We start from the raw sequence: 19,205 nt of genomic DNA on the forward strand, positions 1-19,205 counted from the left end.
TGTACTTGAGGGGTGAATTACCAAATGATGCTATACATTCACAAATGGGAATGAGAAGCTCATTTACAAATGAGGCGGGGGCTCTTGCACAGGAGAAGGCCTCTCCTAAAATGCTGAAAAGGTCTCCTAAAGTGCTGTTTGGGTATTAGGGGGAGGGAGGGGTAAGTTATGGAATGCAGCTGTAGAGCCTGTAGTGCCTGCTGTGTAAAATGTCTACATTGCTTTCCTCTGAGCTCACAATACAGCTGGCATGCTATCAAATATCCCAAAGGGGATTAGCAGTGGGATTTTAGTAAAAGCCTCTCTGTAAAATAGCTAGTGCTTTTTTAAAAATGAGAATGCATCCAACACTAAGTAGAGGGGAAGAACCCAACAAAACCCCAATTGTTCAAGTCCTATTGCAGTTATGTACATGGCTTTGCAGAACAAAGAACAAATACTGGGTTTTGCTGATGCAAGTGCTGCTTCTAGAGATGGCTCACAGCTCTCCATCCTACTCCTACTCCAATTAGTTTTTTCACTTTTGTGGTCTTAGTTTTCAATTTTTTTTGTTCTTCTTTTTCCTCTTGTAATCACTTTTTGCTTAGCTTTGGACCCTCCCTTTTCCCTTCACCCCTGACATGTTGATCTAACTTCTACAGGCTTTGAGAAATATATATCCATGAAGTCCTTTTGCCTTGACCCCTTGCTGCCTGCTGCTGGAAGTGCACTTCCACATGGCATCTGTACATTCCACCTGGCTTTATGGTTACCATGGAAACAGGCCACAGGCTGCATAAAGCCCCTGATGAGACAAGGAGGAAGGGATAAGCCTTTTAGTTCCTAAAATAGAATAATAAGTGTAGGACTGAGAACAAATATCTCTCCAATTGTCCAGGACACACACAGAACTCAAGTATGAATTCTGGTGGTGCTGTAGAGTTTGATGGTTATTTAATACGATCTTGGTCTCTTTTGCATTTGTGCAGGCTTGTGCAAGGATCTCTTTTGGCTTGGTGAGCAAGATTGAATTCAGCTTGCTTCAGGTCTGAGACAAAATCCATTTTTTCCTTTGAAAGTCAGTGATCCTAAGTATCCTGCAGCCTTAGAGTGTGGGTGATTGTTTTCAGCTGGGTGATGTGAATGTTGAGCACAGGTATTCTGCACTGGTGGCAATTTATAGAAGTGGTATGAGTGACCACATAAAGTGTGAATTGAAGACCCAGGCTGAGGAAAGCTGCAGCCTGGCAAACCTGCAGCTGGGGAATGTAACAGCATCTCAGATATCCAAGCTCAGGCTCAGCAATCTGTGCTGTTCTGAATGTGGGTGGGATCTTGGGTGGCACTGAAGCGATACCTCTGCGTGCCCAGAACACTGAGGAGCTGGAAGCTTGAGTCATTTTCCTTCTGTCTCTTGTCTTGCTCTCGGGTTCGTGCTTCCCCAGTGGTAGGAAGCTACTGGGAAAAGGCCCCTTTGGATTTATTAAAGGCTCAGTTTGGTAACTTCGAGATTTACCAGGAGGTAGATCAAGTTAGTTGTTTAACTTATTTAGCCCAGGATTTTGTAGGTGCCAATTTAGCAGGTTTAATGAACAAAATGCTCTACTTACTTCACTGATTTCTTGATGGAAGGTGATAAAGGGTGTCCTGGGGTGAGATGCCCCATATACACCCACATGGTGTGTTACAGGCAGCCATGGGCAAGCACAGCTTGCTCTGAAAGCCAGCCAGAAGTTACGTGAGAGTACCACTACAGTCCTGAGCTAAGGCTGATGCTGGAACTTTGGGAGGGCTAGTTAGTGCAGGGCTGTTGTGATGCTTACTGCAGCCACATGGCTTTGGCAAAATAAGGACAGAACTGCTGAGTCTGCTGGTTTGTCTTGCTGACAGTGTGTGATGCTGCTTTTTTCCCCAAGCCAGGCAGCTGTTCACTGGCAACTGGAGTAAGAACACTGTGCTCTCAGTTCCCACCGGCTGCTGAGCAGCTGTCAAGCTGACTTCTGTTAAGGCTTCTGATGGTGTCTGAATCAGGAATGGCTTTGGATCCTGTGACCTGTTATTTGTAACTGCTGGTGCTAAATCCTGATCTTGTTCATAGCTATGAGTATGGAATTGTACATTGATTTCATCATGCTTGCTTTTCACCTTATGGCATTAGGAATGAGAAAAGACTGACTTTCCCTTCCTCCCTATGCTATTCAACCTTACTGAAACCTTCAATATTTTACTTGTGTAGCCACCATGGCATACTTCAGTGGGTCTTACTCAACCTAATAAAACTCATTAGTATGTATATATATATAACTCATTGGTTTTCCAGAATCGTTTTATTTTTCTTTTGGAATGACTATGGTTCTAACGGAATAAAGAAAAATTCCAGCATCCTGAATACAGTGATTATTAAAACCTACCATTTTAATATATTTTAATGTATTTTATTTATTTTGTAAGACTCTGTAACTTCACTTGAAAGAGAAGTTTCTCAGCTATCAAGTGAAAAAAATGCCACCAATTTTTTAAGAAAGGAAAGTTTGCAGGTGACACATTTATATTGTCAACGTTTGCTTTCCTGGTACCTAATGAAAACAATAGAATGTACTAAATTCAATTAGCTGTGTAGATTATATTGTTTAAGCAGCTTTATTTGAGAAGGGTGGACTTGTGGCAGTCTTGGATGCCAATAAGCATTTTTTTTTTCCTAATATGATTCCATTTTCAGTACTCCTTATGAGAGACTCCATGGTTTATGGTAATGGATTTTTATTTCTAGCAATGCTCATGTGATAAGAGAATAGCAAAACCCCCTGTAATTCTTTTTGACATGCATAGTTGAATACAAAGAGCATAGATATATAGATGCACACATTGTATCTGTTAATGGAAAAAACTAAGTGGTCAAAGGCAACCTCCAAAGCATTTTATATGTAACAACCACCACCCTTTGGAGAGAATTACAATATGTAATGTGTTTAAATCACATGGTATGGAAGCTGAGAACATCTCCTGAACCACAGCTTGAATAGGATAGGATGCTTTTTGTTTTTAACATCTTTTTTTTCATAGAATCATAGATAGGAAAACAACCTTTAAAACAAGCAAACAGTGAAAATTCAAACCCCATTTCTTTAGCTTTTTCCTCCCCACTCTAGATATTTAATATTCAGCTTCAGCAAGTAACACAACATGGTACCTCTCACATCCTCTACAGCATGTCTTAGATGTTGTGCAATTGTTATTAACATATTGTGGAAGTATGAAGTGCAAATCTGGGTCTGCACTCATCAAAGCAACTTGCTAATTTTAAAAATTGTTCTGGTGATGGAACTGGCATTTCTCCATTTGTATTTTTCATGTGCATGAACAGTACTTAATTGCACAGAGAATTTAATCCTGAGCTTGATGTTTAGGATAGAACTGAAGTATATATATATATATATATATAAATAACGATAAATAGAAAACATGCATGAAAAATTAAAATACAGTATTGGAACTAGGGAAAACAGTTGGAACAAGTACGTGTCTATACCAAACTTGTCCTCAACCAGACCAGCATCTCATTTTCTCCAGAAAAACACTATTTATGCAATTTACCCATTCAGTAACCCAATAGGTAACATTAGTTTCAGCTGCAATGGGAAAAGAAAATGAATCAACAAAACCTCGCAGCAGATTGGAAGAAGGTAAAGTGAGCAGAGTGAGGACTGAGCAGCAGAAAGAATTCTGGTGGAAAGCTATGGCTAGATATTTTCACATGACAAGCTTGAAAAATGAAACAGATGCCGAATTTGCAGCAGGATGTAGGAAGAAATGCTAGGGTAAGGAGAATCATCTCTTGGGAATATTCCCAACAAAAGAAAAACCCCAAAACAAAACAAAAAACCGCCAACAATATCTGGTCCAGGATTAGAAATCTGGACTATTTCATCTGCATCATCTTAAAATATTTAGAATTTATTCTCATGGTGATATGAGGCTCTTCAGCTTCACTGATAACTGTTCTTTGTGTAATGAGCCTTTTTTCCTGTTTCCCTCCTCCCCTTTTTTTTTAAAACTTTACGTGTAAATGTACTCATCTCTCACTGCTACATTGTCTTTAACCAGAATCTTTGTCTAGTGCAATTCAGAGTATATTAAATTCAGACTCTACATGATCTTATGTGCATCAGAAATAGTAGTACAGCATTACTAAAGCACCTTTTCACACTGCTTGGGCACCTCTTTAAAATATATTCAGTGCTTTATTTTTTAAATTGTTATTTTAAAATTATTTATTTACATGACTTTATTTCTACAAGTTTCATTAAAAAATCTTAACTAGGAAACTTTCCTTCATATCTAATGGCTCTGTCTCTGATACTGAATTGGAAGCCTGGGACTTCTCATGTAAACCAGCCAAAATACAACTATTTTTTATTTCTTTATTTTTCTATTTTGGCAAACTTTACATCTGTTAGTTTCATGCCATGAAATTTGTTTTCTATGGAGATGTCTGTGTGAACTGTATAATTTTCAGTGGAGACAAAAAACGCTTCTATTTTTATTGGCTTACAGTCTTTATGAAATATTTATATCACAGGAGTTTCTTTCCAGCCTCAGGTGGATACATATGGCTACATCCACCTCAAATGAGGGTGATACCAGGAAAAGAGAGGAGCAGAAGTCTGCAGTTTCTGTTGCACAAAGCCTTCTCCAGAAATGATTAGAGAAGCAGAGGTTTCCATACCCTGAATGCACAGGGGCTGCTGGCTGTCCTGGGTCAGAGGCAGGTCACTGGCTGAACGCTGATCCACGTCTGATGCATCTTTCGTGTCAGAGCTCCATTGGCATTTCACAGATGTAACCCGAATAAAAATCATGGATACTTCACCTAAAGGGCAAGGATATCACTTATAAGGGAAGAGATATATAATAAGAGATACAACAATAATAATATATATATATGGGAAGAGATTCATTATTAATTTCTATTTGTAGCAGCTTTTTAGAGTGATCCTTACTGTGTGTAATTCTGGAACAGATGTTGATGGAGCGTGATTTCTTCATGTGGGTGCAGTATGGATATGTTTATTCTTGGAGTTGCAGTAGCCCAAAGATACTATTTATAAATCCTTTTTTCTTTTTTTTTCCCTGAAAACACTGGAAAGGGCAAAGCTTTCTGCTGTGTCATATTTGCAACGGTGAAGTGGGCAGAATTCAGTTTACCCACGTACCCTGAGAAAAACTGGGGAAATGCGCCATCTGTAGCCACCTCCGTGCAGTTCTTTTCCTGAGGTTGTGTGCTGCTTTTTCAGTCCTTTCTACAAATCTGTGGTTGAAAACTTTGGCAAGAAATTCTACCTCTTCATACCAATGAAGGGCAATGAATATTTTTTAACCTTTGTATGTTGCCTTTCTTTTTTTTTTTTTACAAAAAACCCCCTCCAGCCTAATGGTAAGGAAAAATAATTATATGGAGAATGAAATCCCTCTGAGTTTAAATTTAGTGTCAAAGGAGAAAATGTGTTCCTTTGTTCATCTTCCCATATTTCTCCATGGCTTGAAAAGATCTCCCAGGGTGTGATATCAAATGTCTTTAGGAAATAATCTGTGCATTTGAATGGCAGACCTTGTGCAAAGAAAGAGCTCATCCATCTGGTGCTGGGGTGCAAGCAGAAAGAGGGCATGTTTGACTAGAGCACTGCATTTTGTGGGAGCAGAAAATGTAACGTGGTCAGCATTTATCACTTCAGACTTTCTGGGAAACAAAGATGGAAACAGCACACATAATAACAATAATAATAATAATATCATCATCCACAACAATAATAGTAATACTACTACTACTAACCATTAGAAATAATTGTTCCAGGTGATACTTTAGCCTCTTTTGAGCCTTGTTGAATAGTGATAATCATAACTATATATTCTTTTTTTGATATTTTTCACTTTTACTGCTGTTGAGAAATAAAGTAACAACTAAATTGAAACTTCTACAGTAGTTCTCACTGTTACCCCAGACAGTAATATGAGCACAACAAAACCTCTGCTGAAAATAAATTTGCAGTTAGGCATTGCTTTATTCACAGAGAAACAGATTCAATCATAGAATTACTCTCAAAATTTTGTTTTTTGATCTAATGCTTTCTACTTAAGGTACTGTATGTGATCATAGTGATCCCATGTTAACCTGTTTAAGTTCCCTTGCAACTTCAGGGGTAAATAATTGTGAAGAGCTGGAGATGAAAAGTCTGAAACCTTGTACTTAGGATGGCAACAGTCATCAGCACTCTTATAACAGATTTGATTAGGATATCCTCTTCTTTGAAGTAAGTTTGCCAACAATGGAAAAAATGTAGGAAGGCACCATTTGTTACAATTATTATTTATCTCATGTACCCTGTTTCCCTTAGTTTCTTCTTTTATTTTGCTGTAGTAAGACTCTTATAATGTATCCCCTGAAGACAAATGTTATCTGATGATCACAAATCAGTTTTGCATTTGTTGTTTTTCATGGCTGTCGTATTTCCTAAATTATTTTTTTTGCTACTTATCTGAAGTTACAGATTTTGCTGTAGCTAAAAATGTCCTTGTAGCCCAATGAACTGACAAGAGAAGAATTTCTAAAAAAGTTGTGCATTACTTTTCTTAAATCCTTGTCTCTGAAAGAGAAGTGAATGCAAGTGATGCTGAGAGACCTTCCCAAGGTACTCAGATTTTTACCACTTTATTTTACACATACCTCTTAAAAAATAGTACTAACAATATAACAAAGAACTTATACCCTAATTGTTTTAATGCAACTCACTTATAAAACTACCGACTTGAGTAACTAAGGAATGCAATTTATTATAATTTGGTTAATAACAGGAGAAGACATGAGGATGTGCATGACACACATTTTTAAAAGATTTTTCTAACAGAAACAAGAAGTAATATTGATTTAATTAATCTATTCTATGAACATGTTGAGAAAGGCTTTGGTGTCACCAAATGAGTTTGAAGAAATTAAAGTTCTATGTATTAATGTTTAGTAATTGTCAACAAAATAGAAAACAATATGAGAAAAAAATCCTGACTTTACTGTGTAAGGGAGTCTCAAGTCTCACATGCAGAAAGTGTATTTTAAAATTTAAATATGTACAAAGAAGGACATCAAGGATGATCGCCGATCTGAAAGGACATTTTTAAAAGGATTCATTAGATAGATTAGGTTTACTTGTTTTGAAAATGGATTCTGGCTGCTGTGTGATGTTTTCTTCTCTCCTGCCTTGGAGCCTGACCTGCCTATGGCAATTTTGTGATATCTCAAGGCTGAGGGCTCCAGGTTGGTGCCACATGGACTGTGGGTATTTTGGCTGGGACTTGTGAAGTGGGGATCAGGTGAAAAAAATCAGAACAGGATGTGCAGTCTGTGGAAAGATATTAATTTTAACTTCTTCGCTCTCCTTCATCCTTGTGCCACAAAGTTCTGCAGTTGCAGTCCTGTTACTGGAAAACCAGAATAATTTATGTTGGAAAAGACCTTTAATGTCACTGAATCCACACTGTGAAGTCCACCACTAAACCATGTCCCTAAGTGCCATATCTACATGTCTTTTAAGTACCTTTAGGGATGCTGCAGAAGTCTGATCTTCCTCATGCTTTCTTAAGTACTCCTAAGCTTGGTATGGAGGTTTTTTGACTCTTTTTTTGTCCCTTGCTGCTAGCAAGGATAAATGCATGGGAACAGCATCTCTTGCTACTGGGAGCTGAGCAGGGATACTGTTTGCCTCAGGCAGTAGTTCTTATTACTCTCAAAGAAGAATGATACTTATAACTTGAAATGGAACCCACTTTAGATGTATAATTAAGTTCTTCTGACAAGAAGAAAATTGTAAATTCAGCTTTTGGAACTTTAATATGTAGGGTGAACATTATAGAACAAGAGCATAACATGACTCTGAAGTAATATCAGTGCCCACAGCTACAAAATACATAAAACAATGCAACTACAGAAAGAATTAGGCTCTAAAGCATGGAGCTAAGTGGCAATGAAAAAATCCATGTTACAATTGTTGTATTTCATGTATTTTCTTACTGTGCAATCATCTAAGACAAGCTGACTGCTATCCACATTCCTAAGTGGGAAAAGGTGATAAAGCTGTTTGCATTAAATTTTGTGCTAGAATGATAAAATCTGTCATAACGTATGAGAAACAACGATGAGAATAAAGATATTGTATTTTTTTTCCTGAATCCTCCTCAGTCTTAAATTACAATGGAAAAAGAATAAATAGCTCCTCCCTTTAATCCCTTCATAAGAAAGAGAGTAATAGGTTAAAAAAATATGTATGTAAAAGAAGTGTCTTGTTTCATATCTGTAATAAAGTCAAGCAATATGTTGACTTTTGATGCTGCTTTCTAAGCTACATAAGGGCTGTTGCAGAAAAATCTTGAAGTTCTAGCATGTAATATAAGATTTCAATATGTGACACCTGTTGAATCATAGACATTCTTAAAGTATTTAAATAATTTTTTTCATAATTTGATCCTTTTAGGAAAGTAATGACTTAGAAAGTAACGAGCTGTGATAGCTCTTGTGTTTTCAGGATGTTAATATCTTGTATTAATTTTTATTAGTCTCAAAAGTGTCAGACATCACACTAATGCTTGGAAACTTTAGTATTAAAAATACAAGTTCCAAATCTGAAACATTTTGCAAAGAAACCTATCAGTGATTTCTTTCCTATTTAAAACCTTTATCTCCTCATAATTCTTGACATTTTCATCTTTAAAGTGTATCAGTGTAGGTCAGGGTAGTGATATATATGAATGTCTTTTTCAAATGTATTTGGATTTGATTGTGTGAATCCTGCTACTAGAGCAGTTGGCAGGTCTATATCAATCTGTGGCAAAAGCGAATTTTCAAAGTTTTAAAATTTTTAGGTTGTTAAATCACTTTTAGAGCTGGTATGCTGTAAATCTGCTGTCAAATCTACACCAAAAAAAAAAAAGATTCTCATATTATAAAAGGACTTTCACAGTTTAACAGTTCTACTTTAAAGCCATTCTGAGACATGACAGATGCATCTGTAAACTCTGGGTTATAACTCTCGAGTTCTGTTGTAAGATAGATTTTTACAGTAGTGTAATAATAAACCCTGTTCTTTAGTGCTTTTGTCACATCATCTCAAATTACAGATTAAGGGTCCCTTTGAAGGCCCTCAACAGCTACTGTTCACTGTTCTTTATCACAGATGATTCTGAAGTAACAACGTCATCTGTAGATTGTCATAAATACTAAGGGGATGCTTGAGTAGCAATAATTGCATACAGTGAATTATAGTTCGTAATTAAACCAAATATAGGAGAGAATAATGAATTCCTTCTTTCTGGTTACTCTTTTTCCCTGTAATTACTCTTCCAAGAAGTGCATTAGGGGGCAGCAGAGCCACGTGGAGACCAAAGTCACAACTGCATTCCACTTTTTTGTTAGGAATTGTTTTCTGCAGATGCTGTTGCCCAAATACAAGGCATCGTGTTTTCCCAACACTGAATAGGCAAAATGAATAGTCTGTGAGCAATCAAATGTATAATCAGAGAAATTCTCATTATGGCTGAGCAGAGCTTGCACAGTGCCAAGGCCTTTTCTGACTCGCTTATCACTCTCTGGGGACACGAGAAGTTGGGAAGGGACACAGCTGGGAGAGCTGACCCAAACTGACCAAAGGGATATCCCACTCCATTGGCATCATGCTCGAGGAATGCAGCTTGGGGACATTTGGGCTGGTGGCATTCATCTTCCCAAGTCCCTGTTACATGGGATGGGGGCCTGCTCTCCCAGGGATGGCTGAACTCCTGCCTACCCATGGGAATTTCACGTTTGGCTTTGCTCATGTGCGTGAATGTTGCTCTCCCTACTAAACTGCCTTCATCTCAACCCATGAGTTTTCTCACTTTTCCAGTTCTCTCCCCTGTCCTGCTGCTGGGGGAGTCGGTGAGTGGCTCTGTGCTACTTAGGTGACCCCGGGGTTAAACCAATGGAATACTGGAAATATGGTTGGGAATGTGAGAATTTCAATCTACAGTAAGCTTTCCAACTCTAGGTTAGGACACTTTCGGGTAGTGTTTTATCCACCTGTATGCTTCATCCGTTAGGAAAGGAGATACAAAATATAAAGGGAACTCAAAGAATGCACAATTTAATTTTTATTGCAAATTTGTGTTTCTATTGCATAATTTATTCAAAAAGGTTTTTTTAAATCTAGATTTAACAGAAGATGTTGAAAGACAGCTTGTCATAAGAATTAAAACACCAACGTTGACCGTTCCATCACTGTTAAAAATCTAAGAACTGGATTATTTTCTTCTGTTTTCTGGCGTATGTAAGTACACAATAAATTCAGAACTTTTTGGTGGGGAGTTCTGTATGAATGCAAATTATTTTGTAAATATTATATTATTGTTATAGAAGAAACACTGCCCAACACTGGTACCGTGCAGTTGAAAAAATCTGTAAGAAGAGTGGGAAACTTCTGTTGGATCTGTGTTCCTAGAGACTGTAAGGTATCTTCATCTTGATTTTTCACCATGGCAGCTTTCAGTTGATTTATTTTTGAGAATGATGGTATTTAAGGATGTTTGGGTACTTCTGAGATAGTTATCCTACATAAAAGGATAAAAAAATAGTAAAGCTTTTTAAAGATTTTTAGTTTACCTACAATATTTATATCTTGATTTTTAAATTTTTTTTTGAGAAAGAGTTTTGAGGACAAAGAGGAGGTCTGTTTCTGTCTCTCTAGGGAAATAATGAACACCTTCATGGGAAAAGATGGTCACCTTTCAAGACTCTAATTATTAGTTTCTATTTATGGAATTGACTTATAATCAGACCAAAATGTTTGAGTGGATCACTTCTTTTCTAAGTCCTTACTGTAGACTATCTCACCAGTCATTGCCTTTTCTCTGCTACTGTTTTTTCTTATGAGTAAGTTACAGAAACATTGCAGCTTAGTTTGGATGTGTCTGTGTTTCTTGATCAGTTTCTTTGTTTCTGTATTTTATAATTTCTTGGCACTTCAGATTCATTGCCCTGTTTCAGTCAGATTTCAGATAGAAATGCTGGTCTAGTTTAAGATTTTACCTTAAAGAGGAATAACTAAGGGTAGAAGGGAAAACATTTAAAAGATTCAATATAGTCTATTCATATGTTCAACCTTTTGTTCTGTATCTGTTGGTTTTAATAATTTTTTTTATTTTTCTTGATATGTTTCTGATTCTACTGTGGGTAGAGCTAATCATGCCTGAGTCTTGTCATCTTCTCTTAGAATTAGATAATTTTTCATTATTTTCAAGGACTTGTTTGCAAGGTTATATTTATAAGTAGAAAACATGCTGAAGATGTATGTTTTTCTTAAAAAGTCTTACAGAATCAATGGGCTCAGGTAACACTTTCTGTGAAAACGTTTATGAGCAATAATAGCAATCAAGTGTGTCAGAACACACAGAACTAAAGTGTTAGGATCCTAAGGAGAGAAAGAGCTTTCAAATAGTCTGAAGCCAGTTCTGATTTCTGAGGGTTTTGTCAGTGTTTTCTTGTAAGCAAAGCACCCTGTTTTATATTTTTGTTTACCATAAACTTGCTTAAATAAAAGTAGTAAGTAAACTTTAATAATTTAAGGAATTTTCGGAGTTAAAATATAATAGGATAACAAGAAACAACATGAAAAGCAGATGCAATAAATAAGCTTGTAAGTGGATCATAAACTATTCTGAATGTTTTTAAAGCACTTTTAACAGCAGTTTTGGCAGTTTTGTCCCTGTAGAAGTGACAGTATCTAACTTTGGGTTGAAACTTTATTTTTATTTTACATAAGCATTATTTCTAGGCCAGGGCTCCATCATTGTGGCTTCAGAGTCTTAATCTACCTAAGAGTTCCGAAGCTGCTGCTTTTTTTCTTACTGTGAATATATATTTTTGATAAGTCATGAATTCCCAAAGCACATTTTTACTGTCAAACAAATGCAGGCCTAAGTCCAGCAAAGCACTTAGATGTTAATAGTTAAATACAGAGTTAGCTGTTGTGTTTGATGGCACTAGGACTGGCTCACATGCTTTAAGCCATGAACACACAGAAGTGCTTTAGTGGATTGGTGCCCACATGCAATGCCAAGGAAGAGCAAAGAATTTGCATTGTGTTTCTGGGCTAAGCCCTCTGGTACAGAGAAATATCTGCAAAGCCTTCACTTAAAAAACAGTAAAACTAAAATCCTATTTTTAAATAGGCAAAATATTTGCGACACGACATATGCACTCCATAAATATCACAGAATTTGTTTAAAAAAGCCCCAGCAAAACAGCTGTTCATTTTCAGTTGCTCTTATGGGAACATTACTGTGCTTTGATGAGATTGGCAGTTGCTTTGAAAATGTGGTAGGACTGATGTATCAGGCTGGGACCAGGGAGCTCTGCAGATCTAAGGCTATGGGCTATGCTTGCCCATAAAATATGGTTTGGAAAAAGAGCTGGAGGGATTGAATAATTCTGTGGCATAATGTGAGAAAGTAGAGCGTGTGAACAAAGCAGCAGCATTAAAAGGTCTGTGCTGAGAGGCCCTGCCTTAGTTTGAGCGTTATAACCTTCGATGGCATGATTGTGTTAGGAGTTTATGATTTACTGTGCTGGGGAAGACGAACAACATGCAAATGAGGTTATTTTGACTGGTGTTTTATTAAAAGAAGTATTAACACCCAAACCAGTGTTAATAGACAATTGCTATGCTAGAGGTTACTGAGGTGGCTGTAAAGGCTACATGATCACTGTATATCGGTAATATATCCGCACACATCTTCAGGCAATGGGATCTCAGGTCTTACTCTGGCTGTTTCATCAATAAACTTAAAGTTCCTGGTAGTATTTGAGAATGTGAAAAATACATCCTTTTAAAACAGCATGTATAATCAGCCTAAATCTACTTTACAAGGTTGGGTATTGAAACTAAAAGGTACTGCTGGAGTCTGACACTGATACATCGGCTAATGCTGGCAACATGCTGGGAACTACCTGTGTGCTGTAGCACTGGAAGGCAGTCCATTAGTGCCTGAATTAATGCACTCAGGGACTTCTAATTCTTCACAGAATCCATTTCCATATTTAATTACGGGAAAGTCAGGGAAAAAAGTTACAAAGCACCTTCTTCATCCATTTCATTGTCAACGGGAGTGGCGATTAGTAATTCTTCTTCAAGTTATATTGCAGGGTTCACTTAAAATAATGCAGCTCCTTGCTGAGTTTGCTCCAATTAAACCATATTTTATTTGCTAATGACTTACCAAGTTGACAATGACCTTGAAGTTGGTATTGTCAATGCCTCTTGGCATAAAGAGCTGGATGATTTACAGTTATTAAAAGTGCATCAATATATTCTTCAGTCTTTGTCAGTATTTTTAGAAAGATTTTTAATTCCATTACAGATAGGAAACTTTACCTGAATATTGTACAGGTTAGTAAGTTAAATAGCAGTCAATTTATATTGTTTTTACTGAAGATTTTAAAGATGTATATATCTAAAACCACACTTCTTACATTTTTGAGTTTACAAAAGTGTACTGAGATGCACCATCTTTAAAGCTGAGTAGCTTTAATAACTAGAAATGCAATTTATTACTGTTACATTTCTGTTGGTCATAACTCACATAAATATTTTTTCAGATATTTAAATACTGAATTTCAGTATTTACACTTATTATGGTCATTACACTTTATTATGGTCAAATTTATTTCACTGTGGCATCATTGTATTGGTACTGTATCAATGTAGCTTTATCACTAGTATTTCACTGCTAGTGTCATTGAGCAGAGCAAGATATTCTTTATGACTTCTTCTTGGCAATTTAAAATGAAGGTGAATAGTAAAATTACATTTATATAGAGTAGAAATGCTTAGAACATCATAGTTACAACCAAGTAATGTGTGTGTATTTAAAAGAGATTTCCAGTGGACTATCTTGAACATTTTAGATCAAATAGAATTTTGCAGAAATGAGTGCACTAATTAACCATTTTGTCACTAAAAGTATCGCTGAACCAATTTCCTGTTTTTTTGTCACGTTTGTCCTTTTGGAAGCTGATGTTGCATGTTCTCTTAATCCAGATGCATACATACTCACTCTACCACTCTACCAATTCATGAATATTATTTGCAGGGAGCTATCACTAGTTCTTCACATTTTCATATTACATCATATCTGTCTTTAAGGAGGGGGTGGAAAGAACCTTAATGACTTTAGAAAGAAGTTGATGTCATTACTTTAAAAAATAATCATAAATTTTGTGTTCTGATTTGATGCATTTAAATTGGATGACATTTTACTTGTTAAGAACATTATTTCATATGCAAAAATATGATTTACTCTATGCCATTTAAAAAGAAGAGATCAAACTACTGTCTTACCTCAAGCAGATCTTTTTAACAATATAATCTTTTTCTTTTACTTTCAAGAATTGAGTTACTACACCGTAAAATTTAACTTTAATGGAGTTATCATTATGTGCAAAACTGTAACTGAGAAATCACATGATCTAATTGATGTAACCTGTTTCTTTCTTAACGCTGAAACTGCTCTCAGTTTCTGCATCATGCCTAGAAAAATATCATCGAGGCTTTGGACTGCTCAATCTAGAGATTGTGAGGTATCTAGGATTTTTTGTATGGTTAAATGTTAAATAAGAGAGTGTAAATATATAAATATGTGTGTATATATGGCATCCTAGGGAGTAGCAAGAACAGATTTCTGTCTAAGTCACTCAATTATACACATAAACTCAAGTATACAAATGATTGTCCCTTTCTGTTAAAAATGTCTTTTAAAATATATTTTTCAATTACATTGTAAGTAGAGGAAATGTAGAGTGAGAATGTGCTGGGCATTCTTCTGTAGGTATTAGAATATGGCTAGAAATGCCTGTTATCTGACTGGATGACATATTTACATGGCAAGGGAATATTTTTATTAGGAAACATGCTCATTTGAATTAGTGGGGGATTCAAATAAATAAATTTCCTTAAGAATTCATAGTGTGACTAGTGTTTTAAAAGTAGACATGACTGCTAATGTTCAGCATTTCAGTTTTTAATCAGAAAAATCCTTGTTCTTCAGTGCAGTCAGCTGTGATATTTGAAATTGCTTATAATTTCCAATTCTTTTTTCAGTCATGTAAGGTCTGTAATAGGGTACATATACAAAAAAACAGGATATGAATAAAATGAGAGAATGAATGCTTTTTTCCCTGTATGTTTTTATTTTTTTTAATTTAGATTTGCAAAGCATAGAAGGCTTTTTACCTTGTGGAAACAAATACTATGGTATTAGATATGTTTAATGTATTTAAGATATGTTTCTAAATGCACTACTTTTGTTCTGTATAAAGCTCATTTACTTTTCAAGCACTGCCCCTAGAAGAGAAAAGCAGATAGTTCAGATATTGTGAGTCTATAGACAAATTTCATACTAAAATGGCAATGTGCATGTTTTAATCTCCATAGCAGGGCCGTATACTTTTACAGTTTATTGTTAGTAATTTAATCTCATTCCTTTAGACATGCTAATGACTTCTCTTTTTTCAAAGCTGATGCCCCTCTGGGTGGGATTCAGGCTGGTGTTCATTTCACGTTTATAGCTGCCAGAGCAGTTAGCTCTAACTGATGTGAGGATGCTCTCTGCCCAACATTTTCCCTGTTAATAGAGGAGGTGCTGGAAATCAGGGCTCTCCAACTCTTGGAGACACCCACCAGTGTGGTTAGAATGTACTTTTCCTGCAATGGGAATGGTTCTCTTCCATTAATAATAATATTGTGCTCTTCCCCTATTAGTATTGTAATCAAATGTAAGTAATTCCACAGAATTAACCGTATAAAAAATTCAATATGTTTATCCTTATTATAGACTTCAAAATAAATTATATTTCTACAGGATCTAATCTGTCACAATTAAAACTAATTTTGAAGAGAACATTTTGTACATAGCTGAACAACAATATTTCTTGTTTCACCATGCATTAAACTAGTAATAAACAGTGCCTTATAGAACCACTTGATGGTGCTGTCACCCTTTTACTCCAAAAATTCAGTTTAACTCTCATGCTTCCTTTACAATAATGATCATCTTAAGTTTCTTTAAATTGTGAAGGAGGAGGAATTGTATAAGCAAGGACATTATTTTTGGTTTTCTTTCTTTTCCTCTTCTTTTTTTTTTTTTTTTTCTTACAAGGAAAAGGTGACATGTTAAGAAAGAAATCTGTAAGCCTGTGGGTTCAGAAATGGAAATACTGGAAATAGAGATGCTACAGATCTATAAAAGGGAATCTAAAGTGAGGAAGACACTAGCTGTTATTTTCAGGATCCTGAAGTCATTTATGCATAATGAAAAAAAATATAACTGAGTTGTTTTTCTGAAATGGGGCTGACTTCAATGCTAAAATGATTAAATTATAAAAATGTGCTGATCTGGGGTACACGTTCTGTTACTGGTAGCAAAGGGTTTTTGATTTTTTTCCCCAAAAATAATAGAAAGATGATATTCTTTGATAGCCACTCTTATTCCCAGCATGTAACTGGGAATGTTGTCCCTGTAGTCAATGTAAAAGATTTGTTTTAAATCACCTAAAACTTGCTGTGAATCATTTTGATGGATTTAGAATTAGTGAGTGAAATTTCAGATATATATTGTATTTACAGAACTAGTTGTTTTCTGATGCTTAAAGGCACACTCTGTCTACAGGCCACTGAATTTCAAATATATCTGTAGATTTGAACATGGAGCTGTAAAGCTCGTAATGGAGGGAAGGGAAGTATTTGTACAGATCTTTGTGATGGGGTCAAGGTAGATGTGTTCTATCAAGTCCATTTTATTCACCTATTTCCAGCCCATGACTACTATTAAATGAATTCATGTTGGAAACCAGAAATTTAGGCTGCAGCTCAGGGAGGGGAAAGTGTGACACAAACATATACGGGAACAAAATGACAATATATGAACATAAAATTTGTACATTTTTTATATACCTTACTATAAAATGAACTGTTTCTGCTGCCCTAGCTTCCATAACATCTGTTGAAGGGGCCACAGCTGGATGTGTTTGACAGCTGGAAATCCACAATGCAGATGTGTGCAGAAAGTGTAATTGGGCAAAGCAAATGAGTGGTCCATTGAGCGGGTTTGCCGTGCTGAGGTCTGACTGCTTGGTGTGGACAATGATAACCTGAATTTTTGTTACTCTTGACATCTTTGTGCATTCTGATCCATATAGTTTGAAGCTAAATTATTAGTCAGTGCTGACTTTTCTATGACAATCACCACTGCATCTCTGGGAGAGATTGTGCTCTGCTCAATGTGTTGTGTATGACTTAAGAAGCAGCTCTGAATAAGAATTAAAATGAGTAATCTGACTGGATTAAATAAGATGACATTTTAAAAAAAGTTTTGTTTCTAAAGTGAGATAATGCTGTCTGGAATCACAAGCTGCTTCCCTGCTGGAGAACCACTGTAGTTGTAAATCCTCAAAGCCCTCTTAGCTAATAACTGGAGTTACTGTTCTCAGTGGTTTCAGCATTACCACAATGCTGTTAGTGAAATAAACTTCGTAGTATTAGAGAATTATTAGCTTACCAATTGCTATTTGTTTGTGGAGAACACTGAGACTGGGGTGAGAACACTGAGATTGAGGGTGGAGATGCATGAGTTAGAAAATTGGGGGAAAACCTGCTTGAAGACCTTTGGAAGGGAATACGATTAAACTACAATGTAGTTTATATTGTAATTATGGTATTACTAGCAAAGAAATGCCCTAACAAACAGCTCTATGAATAAGTTTCACTACAAGCATGTAAGTGTTATTTATACAATAATTTTGGCTGGCAGCTATTATATAGTTTAGCAGTGCTTTGTAGATAGGCCACAAACATGGCCAAGAAATTCTATGACAAATTAAGTTATTCCTTCCTGTTTCTCTGTTACTTATTCTGCCCTGAAATATAAGGGATGTATTTCAATCATTTAACTGGAAAATGGTGTGACTTTAAGCCTCAAGGTGGGCCAGGTCCAGGCAATACAATGTAATTTAGTAAATAACAATAAGCCAGGGTATTTTATTTTTTATCTATTCATTCAAAAATTATATATTTATACTTAAGTACAATTTTTTTTTTTGTTCTTATTTGCATTGTACTGATTATATGTTGATTGTCTTCTGCTTTTTAGCCTTTTGGTTTGCAGCAGTCAGGCTCATTTGTCGTTCCTGAGCTCTTATACTTCATGAAGACTTTCTTTTCATATAGGCAGACATTTCTCTTTATTTCACTGGAAATCTAATCCTTACAGTTATTAATTTTGCTGTGGTTTCAGAGCAGTGAACACATTTTTAAAGGTTTCCTTTACTGAAAGCCAATTTACTTTATACTTGATGGCATGTAAAAAATATGATCTTCCAGTAACTTACTTGAGCTTTTGACTCATCTGGGTTGGTCTTCTGCCACACTTGATAGCCTTTTTGCACATCAGAATGTGCTCAGAGGAGAGTGTTCCTGAATAACAATCAGCTCTCCCGAGCCCCTCGGCCATTCAGCCCTATGGGACAGAGCCAGGGACACATCCCTGAGTGAGTCAGGGCTGGGAAGGGTGCCCTGCTGGGCTTGTTGCTGATGAAAAAGGACAAATTCTTAAGGGATGTGAAGGTCAAAGTGATGGTGGAATTTAAGATACTGAGAGAAACAGGGAAGGCAAATAGTAAAATTAATCCTCATTTAACTAATCCTTTATTTAGCTCCTTCTCTTGACTGCCAAATGGGTCATTTTTAAATAGGATGTAAGGAAGTATTTTTTCTCACTGAGCTTATAGCTTTGTGTTAAGAGGAAGGCATCTCATTTATGTCTGTAACTTCCTGTAGAGGTGCTCATTAAGGGCTCCAGACTATATATTTCTACTGCTGTATGAGTGGTCATTAAGAAACTAGAAAATGTGTGTATGACCATTGCTTCCTCCTCCGTGTGTCTTACAAGTAGAAACGGCCAGCTCAAATTTCTTTTAGAAGCAACAATGACAGAAAAAGACTTGCAGTTTCAGCTTGTTCATCCTATTCTTAAACTAAAAGTAAAAAAGGAGGTTAGTGTGAAAAGTTTGGGACAAACAAGATTTTAGAATCTCATTCAGTGACTGCTGCTTGGTTTAAGCAGCACCACGATCAATAGGCTGCCTGGTGTTGGTGGCG

The 19,205-nt window shown here is 36.2% G+C and overlaps 1 long non-coding RNA gene across 1 annotated transcript in view; it reads left to right on the forward strand.

Moving 5' to 3' along the window:
* LOC147653102 (uncharacterized) overlaps nucleotides 1-19,205 on the forward strand; it is an 88,200-nt gene that overhangs the window by 16,316 nt on the left and 52,679 nt on the right. The window contains exons 2-3 of the long non-coding RNA XR_015286710.1: nucleotides 10,209-10,325; nucleotides 10,412-10,506. This is a non-coding gene — a long non-coding RNA (uncharacterized LOC147653102). The remainder of the gene's footprint in view (nucleotides 1-10,208; nucleotides 10,326-10,411; nucleotides 10,507-19,205) is intronic.

This window comes from Cyanistes caeruleus, chromosome 5 (genome assembly GCF_971803275.1).
Source record: "Cyanistes caeruleus chromosome 5, bCyaCae1.hap1.1, whole genome shotgun sequence".
NCBI classification, from domain to species: domain Eukaryota; kingdom Metazoa; phylum Chordata; class Aves; order Passeriformes; family Paridae; genus Cyanistes; species Cyanistes caeruleus.